The sequence below is a fragment of the Lynx rufus genome, unplaced genomic scaffold (genome assembly GCF_022079265.1).
Source record: "Lynx rufus isolate CCGP_SWC_20201006 ecotype Redwood Valley unplaced genomic scaffold, mLynRuf1.p SCAF_13, whole genome shotgun sequence".
NCBI lineage: Eukaryota > Metazoa > Chordata > Mammalia > Carnivora > Felidae > Lynx > Lynx rufus.
In genome coordinates, this window is record NW_025814827.1 from 37,749,891 (window position 1) to 37,766,223 (window position 16,333).

The following is a 16,333-nucleotide window of genomic DNA, read 5'->3' on the forward strand; positions in this document are numbered from 1 at the left end:
ACATTCACTCTTGCCTTCAGTGTACTGTGGTTATTTTATTTTGATTTTTGGAAAAATATTTTTATCATAAAATTAATATATGCTTCTTTCAGCTCTTGGAAGATGCAGAAAAGCTGAATAAAGGAAAAGATTATTCATAGTTCCACCACCCAAAGACAACAATTGCTAATACCTGGATATGTTTTCTTCCAAAATTTTTTTCTGAGCATAAATTTTATAATTTATTGTATCATCCTAAAGGTAAAAAGCTTCTGCCCTGGAGATTTGTTAAATGTTACTTTACATTTCCTTTTTTTATGGTTGGCTTCTCTTTCCTTATTTTTTAATATTCAAATTTTGTAGCATGTATGTATATTTTATAACATCCCAACTTTACATGGGACTGAAATTTATTTGAGATCCAAATTAGTCATAGTGTGTAATCCCAGAAGAGCTGAAAAATACCTCTAAAACATATACTGACTTTTTTTGGTCATCGCCTGGACATTGTACTGCTTTCTTCAAGAGGGCTGTTTGGAATCCTCACGTAACCCTGCATGATAAATGTTTTTGTGTCTACTTTGTAGATGAGGAACTCAAAAATCCAAGAAGCTAATCACCTCTTCAAGGTCAAAGAAGTTGAAGTGATAAAATGGGGCTTGACTTTTGCTCTAATGACGGTAGGTATGGTCCCTGGTTCACTAGGAAGCCTAAGTATAGGATTAGTCTTCTTTCCTTATTTATTTTCAAAACTATATTTTTGGTTTTTGCCTGATGTTTTTCAGATCAATTTTAGAAAGATTTTGTTAAGGTTTGAAAAATATGGCAATACAATTCTGTTTGGATTTTGTGTGATATGCACATATGAATTAATGTGGGAAAAATGGGAATTTTATTGTATGTTGTCTTTTATCCAGAACTGTAGTTTGTCTTTTATATAGCTCAGCAAATTTTTAAAATACTTTTCCTCATTTGGATATTTGGATCCAACATATTTCCCAATAAGGTCATTAATTTTTTGTTGTTATTGCAAATGATATCTCTTTCACTATAGTTCTAACTAGTTATTGCTTATATGTGTGAAGATATCGACTTTTAAAAAATGCTTGTATACGTGCTGAAGTTTTAGGAATGAAGTATTGAAATGTTTGTTAACTTTCTCTTAAAGGCCTTAGCAAAAAAAAAAAAATTAAAGAGAGAGAGAGAGAGAGAGAGAGAGAGAGGGAAAATATACAAACATAGATGTATGGATAAAATGAGATAAAAAGCAAATGTGGCAAAAACTTTTAACAATTGATTAATCTTGGTTTAAAAAATGCAGATGGTCATTATATTACTATTTCAACTTTTTTGTACGTGTAAAATTTCCAAAATAGCTGAAAAAAGGATCTTATATTTGGTTATTTTATTTATCTTATTAATTCTAACATTTTTGTGTTGATTCTCTTATGTGTGGGGTTCTAGTCATTGCAAATTATCATCATTTTGCCTTGTATTTTCTAATAGTAACATCTCTTATTTCTGATTTATATCTTCTTGAAATCAGTCAAAATTTCAAGAATGATGCTTGATGAGAATAGCAGGTATTTTGATGTTGCTCATCCCATGTTTAATTGACAAGTCCTAAACTTAGTTTCCCTTTTAGGTATAAGGTCAATTATCTATCTATCTGTCTATCATTATTATTTTTTAATTTTGTTCTGGAACTTCTTTTTCTATTTGTTCCTGATGAGATTTTTTTTTTCAGCATGACTGGGGAATTTCATCAAAGCATTAGATAACACATTCTTTTCTAATATTTAATTTTCACTACTCTCTCTCACCAGAAGTTGGCAAAGGTCCCAGCCAAATGGCAGGGACATAATAAATGCACAATAAATATTTGATAAATAAACAAGAAGAGGCAAAGCAAAGCAAGGAGAACGATTACAATGAAGAAAAGCAGTGTCAAAAATAATCTGCATTTTTCATTCTTGATGCTGTCATAGCTCTGATTTAAGAGGGGTTGGTTTGCTTAGGATTCTGGATGTTGCTATGATTCAATTACCTTGACATTTGGAGTTGATATTTTCCTCCTAATCCTGTGCTACAGAAATAAAGATCTAGAGTTTCTCAGACCATGGAGAAGGGCTGCTTAGCAAGCTTGATAATCCTGTGATGCTACGCTAATATATAGTGTATTATGACTATAAAAGGAAACTGTTCGGTTATGAAAAGAAACTCAATGTCACGTGTCTCCATGCCATCAGGGGTTCCAAGAGAGGCAACTTAAAGCTTGAAAGCATAAAAATGTGGAGACTAATATTGTTTATTTTAATCACAGTGATATGGGAATAATTATGTCTTCTATATATATTAAAAAAAGATAAATAAATATAAAATATATAAATAAATAAAAATACTAAATATTTTTAAATGTCTTAAGATGTTTCATAATATCTTCTCAACAGATTTTTACTTTCTTCATGAAAGACCATCTGGTAGCTGAGAGGCACCATGGTTAATGAGAGAGAGCTTGAAATCTGAAGTCAGAACGGGGCTGTCACTTACTACCTATGAGGCTCAGGGAAAATGACTCGGCTCCTCTGAGCATCTAATATACCGCGTTGTAGTTTTTGTGAGAGTTAAAGCAATGCCAATTGGCACATAGAAGGAGCTCAATACGTGTTGGTTTCCTACCTTAACTACTTCTTTTCCTCATATACGGTTTCTTTACTGGGTATAAATGCTCATTTACCCTGTCACAGACAACAAAGACATTGTTCCAGTGGAAGAAAATGACAGGTAAAGATTCTGCCTTTGTTCTGCATACACTTACAGTCTCCTGGTCATACAAACAGAACCTGTAGGTAACACCTCAATGGTTGTCCAGTGGGTTTCAACTATTTTCTCATTTTAATATACTTAAAAAAATTGAGGTAGTACCTTTAACAGTGATTATTCAAACCAAATTACCCCTCTCCCCTTCAATATACTTTTCATGGTATCCTGTGTTGGAGACAAATTATAAGAAACCTTAACTTTGAGATAACGAACTAAAGAAGAATTAAAATAAAGACGAATAAGTTCGAAATAGAGATCAGAAAAACTGCGTAGCTCCTGTAACATGCTGGATAAAGAGGCTGTGTTTTCAAATGTTGGAAGGGTAAGAAAGATCCCCTTTAATACTTTTTTTGAAACGGTTGCATTTTTGTCAACCTGATTTCCATTTCCTGTTTTAGAGCCTGTGGAAGAACAGCTTAAGGCCACTCAGTGATTGGTTGTTCCTATCCATTCAGCGGCCTGAGCAGAGGGAGCTGCAAACCAGACCTCAGTGGTTGGCTAAGTGCTCCAGTCCACAGTAGGGAACGACTGAATAGGGACAGAGGACACTTGCACAACTCAGGACCAGGCTCTTCCCTCAGGTTGAGTAGCAGTGAGCTCAGCAGCTAAAGCAGTCCACCCACCTTCAAATTCCTCCTTGTTACAGCCTTTTCAGCAGCGGCCCCTCTTCCTTTCCAATCTTCTGGAAGCAGGATCTCCACGGAAGGAGAGATGAGGTGTGGCCTCCTGCAGGAGTTCACAGGGTGGCGGCGCCACGCATGCTCAGAACTTCCCTAGGCCTGTATTTACCACCTCAGACCCGCTGAGTGAGCTCCCTTATTGTGGCACGGGATGGCAATGCCCACATAGCACAGAGGAGAGTCTGTGCTACCCAGAATGATGGTGGGCAGGTTAACCTAAGACATCTCCGTGAGAGGCTGGTGGTCGGCCCTGGGATCGGTAAGCACCAGAAGACGCAACTCCAGGAGGGCTGCGCAGATACGGTGCACGAAGCTTCCGGGGAGCAAAGCAGCCAACAACAGGAGTGGCTCCAGCAGCAGCAGCAGCAAACGTCAGCCCAGCTCCGTGGCCCGTGTTCCTGGAGGATATGATACTGACACCAGCTGGGTTTTCAGTAGCGACAATGGCAGGAGCTGCCGGCAGAAGCTTCTCCCAAGTCTCTTCAGATTAATAAGGTAATCCCATAACTTTTCTTTCTGTAGATGGCTGTTCCATTTGGAAAGAAGTTTGGTGTTGTCTAAATGGTTTTCTGCTGTAAGGAATTTGGAACATCCTCCTTCATTATTTGCAGGACATCATGGGCTCTAGATATTATAAAAGTTTCCCTTTAAGTTATGACAAAAACCCAGAATGACATTGGATGGAGTCTTCTGGGTAGTGCGGAGAGGCTTGTTTAATGTTGTCACCCTTATTTTATCCATCACAAGAAAAAAATGAGTAATTCTTTTAAAGCTCATTTGTAAGGCAGTGCTTTGAATAAATAATATTTTAGTGATAAACTAATATCTAAAATCTAATATCTTGAAATTATTTTTATTGTGTGAAGAATCATATTTGCAGAATACAATGTATCCTTTGAAACATTTCAGTTATTAAGCAGTGGAACAAAACAATGCTACCATTATATAGTATTTAGGCCTAACAGAGGAGAACTGATTCTTTTAGCAAACATGTACTTCGATAAGACCTGCCTGTCAACCCACAAGTAAAGTTCAGTGGATGCAGGACAATGTACTATTGACCTTAAAAGCTTTAAGATGTTGCAAACATTTTAGATATTATATCCCATCCATCCATCCGTCCGTCCATCCATCCAGCCATCCATGCAACCACCCATGCCTTTCTATTTAAGAAACAAATTATCTAATAATAATTGTCTATGCTTTTTAAATTTTTTTTAATGTTTATTCATTTTTGACAGACAGAGAGAGACAGAGCGTGAACAGGGGAGGGGCAGAGAGAGAGGGAGATACAGAATCCAAAGCAGGCTCCAGGCTCTGAGCTGTCAGCACAGAGCCCCATGCAGGGCACAAACCCACAGACGGCGACATCTTGACCTAGGCTGAAGTTGGACGCTTCACCAACTGAGCCACCCAGGCGCCCCTATGCTTTTATTTTTACAACAGTAAACCTGATTTTCCAAGCAGCGTTACTGTTTTTTTTTTTTTTTTCTATTGAAAACATACATGGGTCATAGGGCAAGGTCCGTAACAAGTACTCTAAATATTGTATGAATAAATGTCTAGGCAGTTGAAATCAGATAGACCTGATTGTTAATTCATAATAGCTACTGATAGCTATTTTAAAATGGTTTACCTCTAAAATTTGACATGTGGTTTCAAATTCCATGTATTTATTTGAATACATATAAGATGCATCTACTTTGTGATAGCATATTTTGGAAGAAATTTTACCATCTTGTTGATGATACAGAGACACGTGGACTACTTGATAGTATAGTTAGTAAACTTTTAGCTATTTGAAAAATGTTCCCAGTTACGGGGCGCCTGGGTGGCTCGGTCGGTTGAGCGTCCGACTTCAGCTCAGGTCATGATCTCAAGGTTCATGAGTTCAAGCCCCACGTCAGGCTCTGTGCTGACAGCTCGGAGCCTGGAGCCTGCTTCTGTGTCTCCCTCTCTCTCTGCCCCTCCCCCGTTCATGCTCTGTCTCTCTCTTTCTGTCAAAAATAAACATTAAAAAGAAAAAATTAAAAAAAAAAAAAGAAAAAATGTTCCCAGTTTTGATTAATGAACCAATGTCAAACTGGAGTGGTGTCTCCAGTGACCTGTCAAAAGTGTCTATCCTAGATACTTCTTCCTCAGAGTTCACATGACTAATTTGAATGAAGACTTAGGCAGACACATCATATTTGTAGAAGTTGCAGGACTGTGAAAAAGACATTAAAACATTGGACCCATTGAGTCGTTATGGGATAATATATAGATATTATATATATGGGATAAATATAGGGGATAAAATATAAGATATGTTTGAAACCTTGCATTTTGGCTAACAGTATCAACTGAAATATATTTATCAAGATTGTCTCTTTTAAAAAAATATCTGAGCTGTATTCCAGTAAACATTAAAAACAGTAATATTTATGGATAAACAGGTTTGTTACATAGTTGTTTATAATAGTGAAGTCTTTATTCTTTTATTTAAAAAAAATTTTTTTTTTTCAACGTTTATTTATTTTTGGGACAGAGAGAGACAGAGCATGAACGGGGGAGGGGCAGAGAGAGAGAGGGAGACACAGAATCGGAAACAGGCTCCAGGCTCTGAGCCATCAGCCCGGAGCCCGACGCGGGGCTCGAACTCCCGGACCGCGAGATCGTGACCTGGCTGAAGTCGGACGCTCAACCGACTGCGCCACCCAGGCGCCCCAATAGTGAAGTCTTTAAAATAAGTAAATTTCCGAATGAGGAACTCAAGTTACTAGAGTCATGACACATTCACTTGATCATGCATCCATCAACGTGGAACTTATGAAGAGATAGTTTCCAATGAATGACATGGTAAGACGCCCGTATATTAATGTTAAAAACCCAGAACACCACTGGATGATCTTCATCTATGTAAACAATTAAAGTTCTGTGCAAATAAAAGATTCAGCAGATACGCAGCAAATGCTCTTTGTTCTACTGTGTGGCGTCTCTTAGTTCTACTTCTTTCTGTTTCAGTTTTTACACTGGCGGTGTCTAATTTTTTATAATTATAGAAGTATTTGAAGCCAGTTGCACAAATATCAGACTGAAGATGCCTGGCTTGAAAGCGGTTACTGCTGATGCCTAAGGACAGTCTCAGTTTGTGGAGATTCCTGTGCTTTCCAACCTTGACCTCACTTCGTTCTTACAATAAACTTTGATTCATGTCCGCCTTGCAACAAATGTATGAAGTAGGTATCATCTTCCTCATTTTAAAATTCACGCTTAAAGGCCACATTATTAGTGTATGGTAGAAATCGTGCTCTGCAAAGTGAAACATGAACCCAGAGTAAAAATAACAATCACTTCGTAAGTTACGATAAGAGGTAAGATGTGTAAAGTACTTGCCTACTGAGGCAGGGTAAGAAAGCTCTTGTAATGAGCTCTCCGCATGGATATAGTACACAATCACACGCACAAAGATGGTGGTAGTGGAGGCTGTCATGGCCATCTTACAATACTTGAAGAGTTTTCACTTGGAAAAGAAAGGAATTTGTGTGTGTGGGGGGGTGGGTGGGTGGTTTCAAAGGGCTGCATAGGGACAAACACGGGGGGAAATTACTGAATGCAGATTTCCATTCAATGCAGAATTTGTAAGCTATTGCCTTATTTAGCTCTTTATTTCTGGGAATATTAAAATAGAGTCTGAATGATCATGTATCAGAAATATTTTATAAGGCAGATTTATGTTGAGTGAAGGTTTTCATTAGATCTTTTATTTATTTAAAGCTCTGGAGTTCTTTGATCTCCTAGGCTCTATAATTTAGTTATATTTTAGCTTCCTTAATTCTTAACTATTTTTCCATGTTCTTTATACATCCTATTAAGAAGCGCATCCTTTCCTCAACTGCTTTATTTCAACATAGGCACTTGTTACTGGGACCCAGTGAATGAATGGTCTCTTCACCCTCACAGCTAGAAACCTCCTATCATTGCTGTCTGGGTTTCAAAGGCCCATTACAAACAACTATGATATTTGGATGAACCTGATAAGATGGATTTTATCCAAAGAAATCAAATATGAACTCCTTTCCACAAGATGGGGCAGGTGGTGTCTCAGAGGCCTGGTCTGGGCAACGATTTGGAATTTGGAGCCAAAGGAGGCGGAGACAATTAGCAGAGGCAAATCTTAGGGGTTTCCAAGGTCAGTACGCAAGGTAAACAGTGTGGGAAGAGGTGCCAAAGCCAAATGGAACAAAACAAGGAGTGTAAACCAATTCTCAAAGCCAAGAGGGTAGAGAGCAAGAGCAGATGATTTCTGAAATAGCTTAGAGCAATGGAAAAAAGGCAACAGTGGAGAAAGTCTCCAGTCCGGATTTCAGATTATTTCTTATACACAGCCTCAGTGAGCGTGACAGCGGCTGGGAGAGGCAGACATTGGAGCTCTCACTAAACTGATATTCTCAGACAACGTTTATTTCTTTAAAAATGTTTAATGGACGCATCTTATGAATAAATCACTTTGCTAAGTACAATAAGAACATAAAAAAAGAAATAGGCATGGATCTTGTTCTCAAAGAGGTCGCTTTTAAAAAAAATTTAATGTTTATTTTATTTTTGAGAGAGAGAGAGAGAGAGCGCAGGGGAGGGGCAGAGAGAGAGGAGACATAGGATCTGAGGTCGGTTCCACACTCTGAGCTGTCAGCACGGAGCCTGACATGGGGCTCGAACTCACGAGCTGTGAGATCACGACCTGAGCCAAAGTCAGCACTTAACCAACTGGGCCACCCAGGCGCCCCTCAGAGAGATTACTTTTTAATGGAGTGGAGAGATATAAATAGAAATATAATTAAAAAATGTAAAAATATGTCATACATAAATTAATTGTTAAAGGAAAATGGACTTATTTTTTGCCTGGTTAGGTAAATATGTAAGTGAGCAAGTATGAGAGGAAGAATGGAAATAATCCAGAAAGAAAACATTTCCAAAACTTTCCAAAAAACATTACACCATGTTTTAACTTTCTCATTCAGTACGATTCTACCCTCAAATTGAGCTTAATCTATGAAAAGAGATACATAAAATGACAGTTCATAATGCGTTAGGGTTAGGAGGGCACTACAAATCGAGCAGTCCACACACTCTGCCTGAAGGTGCTGCACACCAGAGTGGTTGAAGGATTTGCCCACATCACACAGCACTTTTATTTGTTGAGCTCTGTTTGTCCAATTAATAGGCACTCAAAGGAAATGATTGTTTATGCGAGTCTGTATTAACTAGTGTTAAACCACCTTTTGTTAAGCACTTTTATAAACTCATTAAATTGCATGTGAATGAGTTTGATAAATGTGTTGCTCAACAGCTGAAAGCATTAAGACTGATGCACTTGCTGAAATCGACGCGCGAAAATTTATACCATTCCCAAACCATGTGATGGTTGACTGATGTATACACTAACACTGTGAGAAAATGCCTTTTGGAGTCCATATTGTTTCTTTTGGTGTTTCCCCAGAAAGTAGGTTTGGGACATGCTTTACTACAAACATTATATCTATCTAATCAAACACTAGTGTAGATCATGCCAGCCATCTCCTTTCTACCGCCTTTAGACCTAGTCCATTAGGTTTGCTACTATGACAAAATACTAGCTATGCAAAATGATACTGAAGCTTGCATCCATCTGTGATGTTGTCTATATTTCCTCTCAAGAGTCTGAAAAACAAAGAGTCACTGAGGACACTAAAAATGTAAAATATGATCTACGTATAGATGCACAATGGTTTTTATTTTACAATATCTAATCCCACTTATAACTTCTTTTGGAATAAATTTAGAGGACAAACAGCACCATTTTGCTTGGGTTTCTGTGAGAAATCTCAGACACAGAAAGGTCACAGTGTGTTAATGACAGAAACACCAAAAACACAGCTGTGGATTAAATACAAGCTTTTTTTTTTTTTTTTTTTTTGCTGGAAGCTCATTCTTTTCCAATAAGTATGGAATTTATAAAGTTCAATAAAGACATAAATTCTTTGTGGCCTTCATTTTAGTTAGTATAGATAACCATTTGCAGAAACAGCAAGGTGTTAAAGGAAACGGGTATTAATATTATGGATATATCTGCCAATGCAAAGTAATCTTGGGATTCAGGTTTTTCTATTTTCAGTAATTTTCTTAGACAACGCTTCAATATTCAAAAACATATGGTGTTTACAATTTTACCCATAGGCTATTTTTCCAAAATGACTTCACTGATGGGCAATCACAGCATTTTCAGAATAGCTTTTCATTTCTTAATTTTATTTCCTCCACCCTCTTTTGACTCTTAACTCTTTGCTACTACCACATCATCCATTCACCAAGATGAGTTCATAAATTCATTATGTTTTGGGAGTGGTAAAATTGCATGTTTTCTTTAGCAGCCTATGTAAGGCAGGAGTAAATTATTTTATTTATACATATAAGTACTGAATATATATATTTTGCGTATGTATGTACAACTACTTGTTCTCTGTCTATAGATAAATAGATATTCCACATAAATCTAAAAATTGATGCTTATTCAGGGATTTTGGACCGGTTTTAACTTCGTGTGAAAACTAAGCACAACATTTTAGCTGTGAAAACTGGTCATAACAACAGAGATGCCTAATTAGTACCGTAGTGACATTTTCATGTACTTTGAGTAATGGGACATTTATGATACTAGTCTTGGATTCCAGAGCATTCTAATAAGTCAGCAGACACGGAGTGATTTTGGGAAGTAGTAATTTCTGTCTATGCTTTTATGGGCACGTGCTATTTCTGAGACACTTCAAATGCGTATTTATTAATTTTTGTATTCTGCCAGCTCTGTAAATTGAGCATTTTGGGGAACTAAGCCATGTGGGAGCAGAGCCATTTGTGTGGCATTACACAGATATGAAGGGCTGGACTAGAATTTGAACCCAGATCTGTCTGGCTCCAAGGAACCAAAATAAAGACTGGGAATGACAAACTTGAATGGCATATGGTGGTGCTCTGTTTTTTATTTTATTTTATTTTTTGATGTTTATTTATTTATTTTGAGAGAGAAGGAGCACGAGCAGTGGAGGGGCCGAGAGGGAGGGAGATGGAGAGAGAAGGAGAGACAATCTGTCAGTGCAGAGCCCGACACAGGGCTCAATCTCATGAACCCTCGACCTCACAAACCCGGAGATGATGACCTGAGTCAAAATCTAGGGTCAGAACTTAACCGACTGAGTCGCCCAGGCGCCCCTAGTGGTGCCCTGTTGAAGTAGAATGTTGGTCATTTCTATTAAGCCACTATTGATTTTTAGAACGCTGCCTTAGCCCATTGGTGATTAGGGGGTTGGTAGATTGAGTTCACTTGCATGCATGCAGTCTGTCCAAGTACCAATAAAGTGGAAAGGAATGGAGCGTAGTTATTGCACTATTTCTAGATTCATTCGATCTAGGTTGGGGCTCTGGTTATGTTGCATCTGCATTACACAATCATGGCCAAGATACTGACCTTCTTTCAGTTCAAACTTCTCTTGTCAGTAAAATAAACTTATCAATAGCACCTTGCAAATATTATTATTGATCTTTCTTGAGATAAACTGTGTTAAGTCCACTGTAAAGGTTGCTTAGTACATATTAACCACTAGCCAGTGTGGTGTTAATTGTGATTATGAAATTTCAAAGTTCTAATATTCACTCACAGTTTCATTATAACACAGATATTATTTTTCAAAAATTTTTTAATGTTTTTATTTTTTAGACAGAGAGAGATAGAGAATGAGCAGGGGAGGGGCAGAGAGAGAGAGGGAGACACAGAATCTGAAGCAGGCTCCAGGCTCTGAGCTGTCAGCACAGAGCCTGACGCGGGGCTCAAACTCATGGACTGTGAGATCATGACCTGAGCCGAAGTTGGGACGCTTAACCAACTGAGCCACCCAGGCACCCCTATAACACAGATATTATTGATCTAAAATATTCCCGAATGGTACAGGCACCCATCCAATTAGCATAAGTGGTAATTATCATAAAAGATAAATGAGTGCTCATGGTTGGAATACCATACATGGCAAGTGATAGAGCATAGTTTAAAATTCACATTTTGTGCCCGATTCAAATGGTAGGAACAGTAGACTGCTGCTCTTAGCAGCCCTGCTTAGTGACCTGGCACAATAGAAAATTGCTTGATATTCTAAGGAGGTTGGAAGGGAATGAAAACCTAATGAAAATGTTCATTTACAATGCTGTTCCTTTTTCAACAAAAAAACTTGATTTTCATGTAGATTTAATATCCTGCCCCAAGTTGTGTAGGTGGCCATGATTCACCCTCAGGTCTAACCTGCCTCTAAGCCTATGTCCTCCCCATGACCTCATGAGTTTAAGTGAACTCTTTCATGGTCCACCTGCATCCCTCAACTCAGGACAGTTTCCAGAGGAGTGCTCAGCCGGGTGGGGAGGCAAGACCCGGTGAGTTAACCTTCCGGGATGGATCAGCAATCAGTGTGGAACAAGAGTTAGTGGACAAGTAGTCTAGCTTTAGGGACACCTGGGTGGCTAGGTCAGTTAAGCATCTGTCTTTGGGTCAGGTCATGATCCCATGGCTTGTAACTTCAGGCCCTACATTGGGCTCTGGGCCGACAGTGCGGAGCTGCTTGGGATTTTCTCTCTCTCCCTCTCTCTGCCCCTCCCCTGCTCACTTTCTCTGTCTCTCAAAAAAATAAACAAACTTAAAAAAATAATTTAGCTTTACCATCTACAGTGACCCAATTTTAAGGCATGTTCCTCAACCTCTGAGGGTCCCCGGCCAAAAGGATCCTTATTTTTCCACAGTGGTAACCCCCACACCAACACACCTCTATTAATTTCCATCGTCTTACTCATTTTCATCTTCATTTCCCTCGCAGTATTTCCTGGGCTGATCTCCCAAACAAAATACTTGCACCTACATTTTGTTTTTTTAGAGGACTCTAAATTAAGACGCATCATTTAAAACAACTGACCATGGCATTGTGCTAGTGGAAGTAGCTGTACGTGCTCAGTGTCCTTGTTCCCCTGAGAAGTCTCCTTGAAACCATCGCTGAACTAGTCATTTCATTGAACGTGGTGTGGAAATGCTGCGCTAGGTGATCTCTGGGGTTCACCCAGTTCAGATGCTGTGGATTTTATCACTCATCTCAGGTCTTAGCACTTGTCCTTGATATTAGAAGAAACCTGCAAGTTGATGGTGGGTGGATACAGGTCTTTGAAGTAGCACATTCAGTCTTTCTGAAAAAAAATTTTTTTAATGTTTATTTTTGAGAGAGAGAGAGAGAGAGAGAGAGAGAGAGAGAGAACAAGCAGGGGAGGGGCAGAGAGAGAGGGAGACAGAGAGTTGGAAGCAGGCTCCAGGCTCTGAGCTGTCAGCACAGAGCCTGACATGGGGCTCGAACCCACAAACCATGATATCTTGATCTGAGCTGAAGTCAGACGCTTTTAACCCACTGAGCCACCCAGGTGCCCTGCACAGTCAGTCTTTCTTATAAGTTAATGGCACTGTTTTTCAATTAAAAACAGGTAGACTCTTTCAACTATTTCCTTAGACAAATCAGTTAAGATCTCTGGGCCTCATCTGAGTTTTTTTTAATAAAAGACTAGGCCAGATGGGATTTCTTTCAGTTCCAAGATGTATGATTTTAAAATTCTTCAGGATATCCAATTTTGAAATTTATAATATACTTTTTTACATTTATTTTTTTTTCTCATTTTAACATCAATCTGTGTTCATTGTAAAAAAAATTGGGAATCACAGACAATGTTGAAGTAGAAAATAAAAATAATGTTTTTTCTTTCCATTCTTTCATCCTCTTTGTATATATAGATGTAAATCATCATGTACATATAAACGCAAATAAACATGTACTTAAAACATGGGGATCAAGTTTATAAATAGCATGTATCATTTGAAAAACCTAACATTGTCTCGCTGTATTTTCTAATATTAATCGATGTCCTTCCAACCGTCCTATCCCATAATTGATTTGATCCTTTTTCTACTTGCGGACAGTGACCCTGTTTCTTATGTGTCACTGTTACATTAAAAAGTTGCAGAAATCTTTGTTTGAATCTCTGATTTAGAATACATTTCCAGACATAGAAGTTCTGCTTCCAAGGGTATGAGCAATTTTATGTCTCAGTACATTTGGTCTTCGAGAAAACCAGCATATTCCAACTAGAAGCAAATGAGATTGGATTTCTTTTTTTTTTTTTAATAATTTCAATAGCATCGAAGAAAATGATTAAAAAGCGAACCCCATAATTAACTGAGTTTTAGAAGCTCTGCCCAGTATTTGAAGGAACGGTAGATTCTAAAAAAAAGTCACGGCGAACACTGCACAGAGCTTATTAGCGTTTGCTGTTGATGTAAGCCACGATTTAAATTTCATGTTCTTTCCTGGGAGGACCCGATTAGGTAACACATCATAAAAGCATCGTGGGCTAGCAGAATTGTGGTGAAGAGTTTCTTATTCACACATTATTGTTCATTTTCGGAGGAGGCTGAGTTAGTACTCATTCTTTGTGACATTAGAGGAAAGCAAATGAGAAAGGGAAGTGTGACCCTTTGCTTTTGGCCAAAGTGAAAAAGAAACAGTTTCGTGTTATACTAGCAGGTGGCTGAACACGAACCACAACTATGGAGTTAAATTTTTTTTTTTTCCTTCACTCTGTAGGAAAAAAAAATGCTGATATCTCATTTGGATGTTTTCTTTTTTTATTGCGGTATTATGCAAGGAAAGTGGTACTTAAAAAGCCATAATCCATCGCTAAAGGCATTAGTTTCCTTTTACAGTTCAGGTGCAAATGCAATATGCTATGAAAGACACGTTACATTCCTTAATGTTTCTTCTAATAAACAGGGTAGGATAGTGGTCCACGTGAATTTTGATTCCCCGAATTTTTCAACTGGGAACTGCGGTGAAGATAGAGATTTAAAACCACAGCAGGAACTCCATATCCAGCTAACGCAGTCCATTATTAAAGGAGACACTTTCCTGCACGAGAGTAAACTTACTAAATGATTCTCTCTTTTCAGTTAGGTATTTAAGGAACAGTTTAAGTGCATGAAAAAATATTTTGTGGTATCGAAAAGCGTTTGAACGTTTCGGCTGAGGAATTGAATAGCCACCTTTTCAGAGACACTCAGGGATTTTCAGCAACTGGGTGAGAACCTGTAGGCACATGTCATGTGGCTAGTTGTATTCTGCAGGCCCCAAGTACTACCCTGTAAACCTCAGTATTTTGTTTCTCCACCCTCGTTCCCTCGGTCTGCTCTGTTTACGTATGCAGGAGAGGCCTGTTGAGTGTGGCTGATGTCTCCCAGCTGTGGCCTCTCCACTCACCCTAATTTCTTTCTCCATAGCTCATTTGGACCCAAGCAGTGGTGAAATTGCTGACTGGTGAGTGCGTGCTGCCACAAAAGCCATAGGCAAGACATGGCCATAACCAAAAGAGCATGAAGGATGGAAAACACCATCTGGACCGTGCAATTTAAATAGCATAACCCCCTCTTTTTTCATTTAAGAAAAATCAGCCATGCGGCCTTTTGTTGCTTTCTGCTGTGGCCAAAAACCACTTAGGTTGCAGTCCTCCGTTAGTGAAAGAAGACGTCCAAAGGGACTCCCGAAGATGCACGGCCCTCTTTTCAAGTTTTATGTGCAGCTTTTCTTGGCCCATATCTCTGTGGGCCTTTCCTCTGCTCAGAGCATGGTGAGTGCCTCCTGACTGTACATCTGTCATCGATCACCCTGAGAGTACTGACTGTGCTTCCTGGGATTTGTGTTCCAGTGGTTGGTAGATGTGTTTTCTGTTTAGATACAACCAATAACCCAAGAATGAGCAGGGCATCTCAGAGTCCACGTTCATATGCATTTGGGAAAAAAAAACATACAACAATACCTCTTTCTGATTCTTAACCAGATTTGGTCATTCTTTGGCATTGGAGTTACGTTATTACACTTGGATAGTAGTATTTTATTTAATTTTTTAAAATTGTTTTAATTTAATTTTTTATTGTTTATTTATTTTTGAGAGAGAGAGAGAGAGAGAGAGAGAGAGAGAGTGAGTGGGGGAGGGCCAGAGAGAGAGGGAGACACAGAATCCGAAGCAGGCTCCAGGCTCCGAGCTGTCAGCACAGAGCCCAACGCGGGACTCGAACTCACGAGCTGTGAGATTATGACCTGAGCTGAAGTTGGACCCTTAACTGACTGAGCCACCCAGGTGCCCCTAATAGTAGTATTTTATAACAAACAGTGATCTGGTTGCTTTTATTTTAACCGACAAGTAAAACTGAACTCTCTAGCCGTGAGAGTAATTAAGTAATGGTTTTCTCAGTGATTTGGGTTCGTCACAAATAGCATTCCTCTCCATTGAGGGAGGTAAGAGAAGTATTGCCATAGTAAGGACAATACTGGACTCGGAGTTAGAGACCCAGCTCTGGCACTAACCAGCCATATGACCTGAAGGAAATCACCTAGCCTCTTTGACCTCAGTGCCCTCACCTGTGAAAGAGTTGAGATTGTCTTCATTTCTGCAAACTTCTTCCTAAATCTTCAGAGGGCAAGTCGAGGAAGAAAGTAAAAATAAATCACTGCCATTTAATGATGCCTACGAAGGGCCAGCAACCTGGAGGAATACATGAGATGCTCTACGTGTATTGTCCTTTGCTGTCATCATAGGGAGCAGGTACTATTATTACGTCCATTTATAATGGATACAATTGAGACTTAGAATATTTAAGGGATTCCCTAATGCACAAGAGGTAGAACTGAAATAAAAGCTCAAGGCTTTCCAGTAGCAAAGCCTGACTCTTCATAATTGTTGAGCATTTATTACGAACACAGCAGTTTCCA

At 38.7% G+C, this 16,333-nt stretch overlaps 1 pseudogene; it reads right to left on the minus strand.

The window, feature by feature from the left end:
• Window positions 1-3,360: 3,360 nt before the first annotated feature.
• Window positions 3,361-6,960, minus strand: LOC124508255 (40S ribosomal protein SA-like; annotated as a pseudogene).
• Window positions 6,961-16,333: the final 9,373 nt, after the last annotated feature.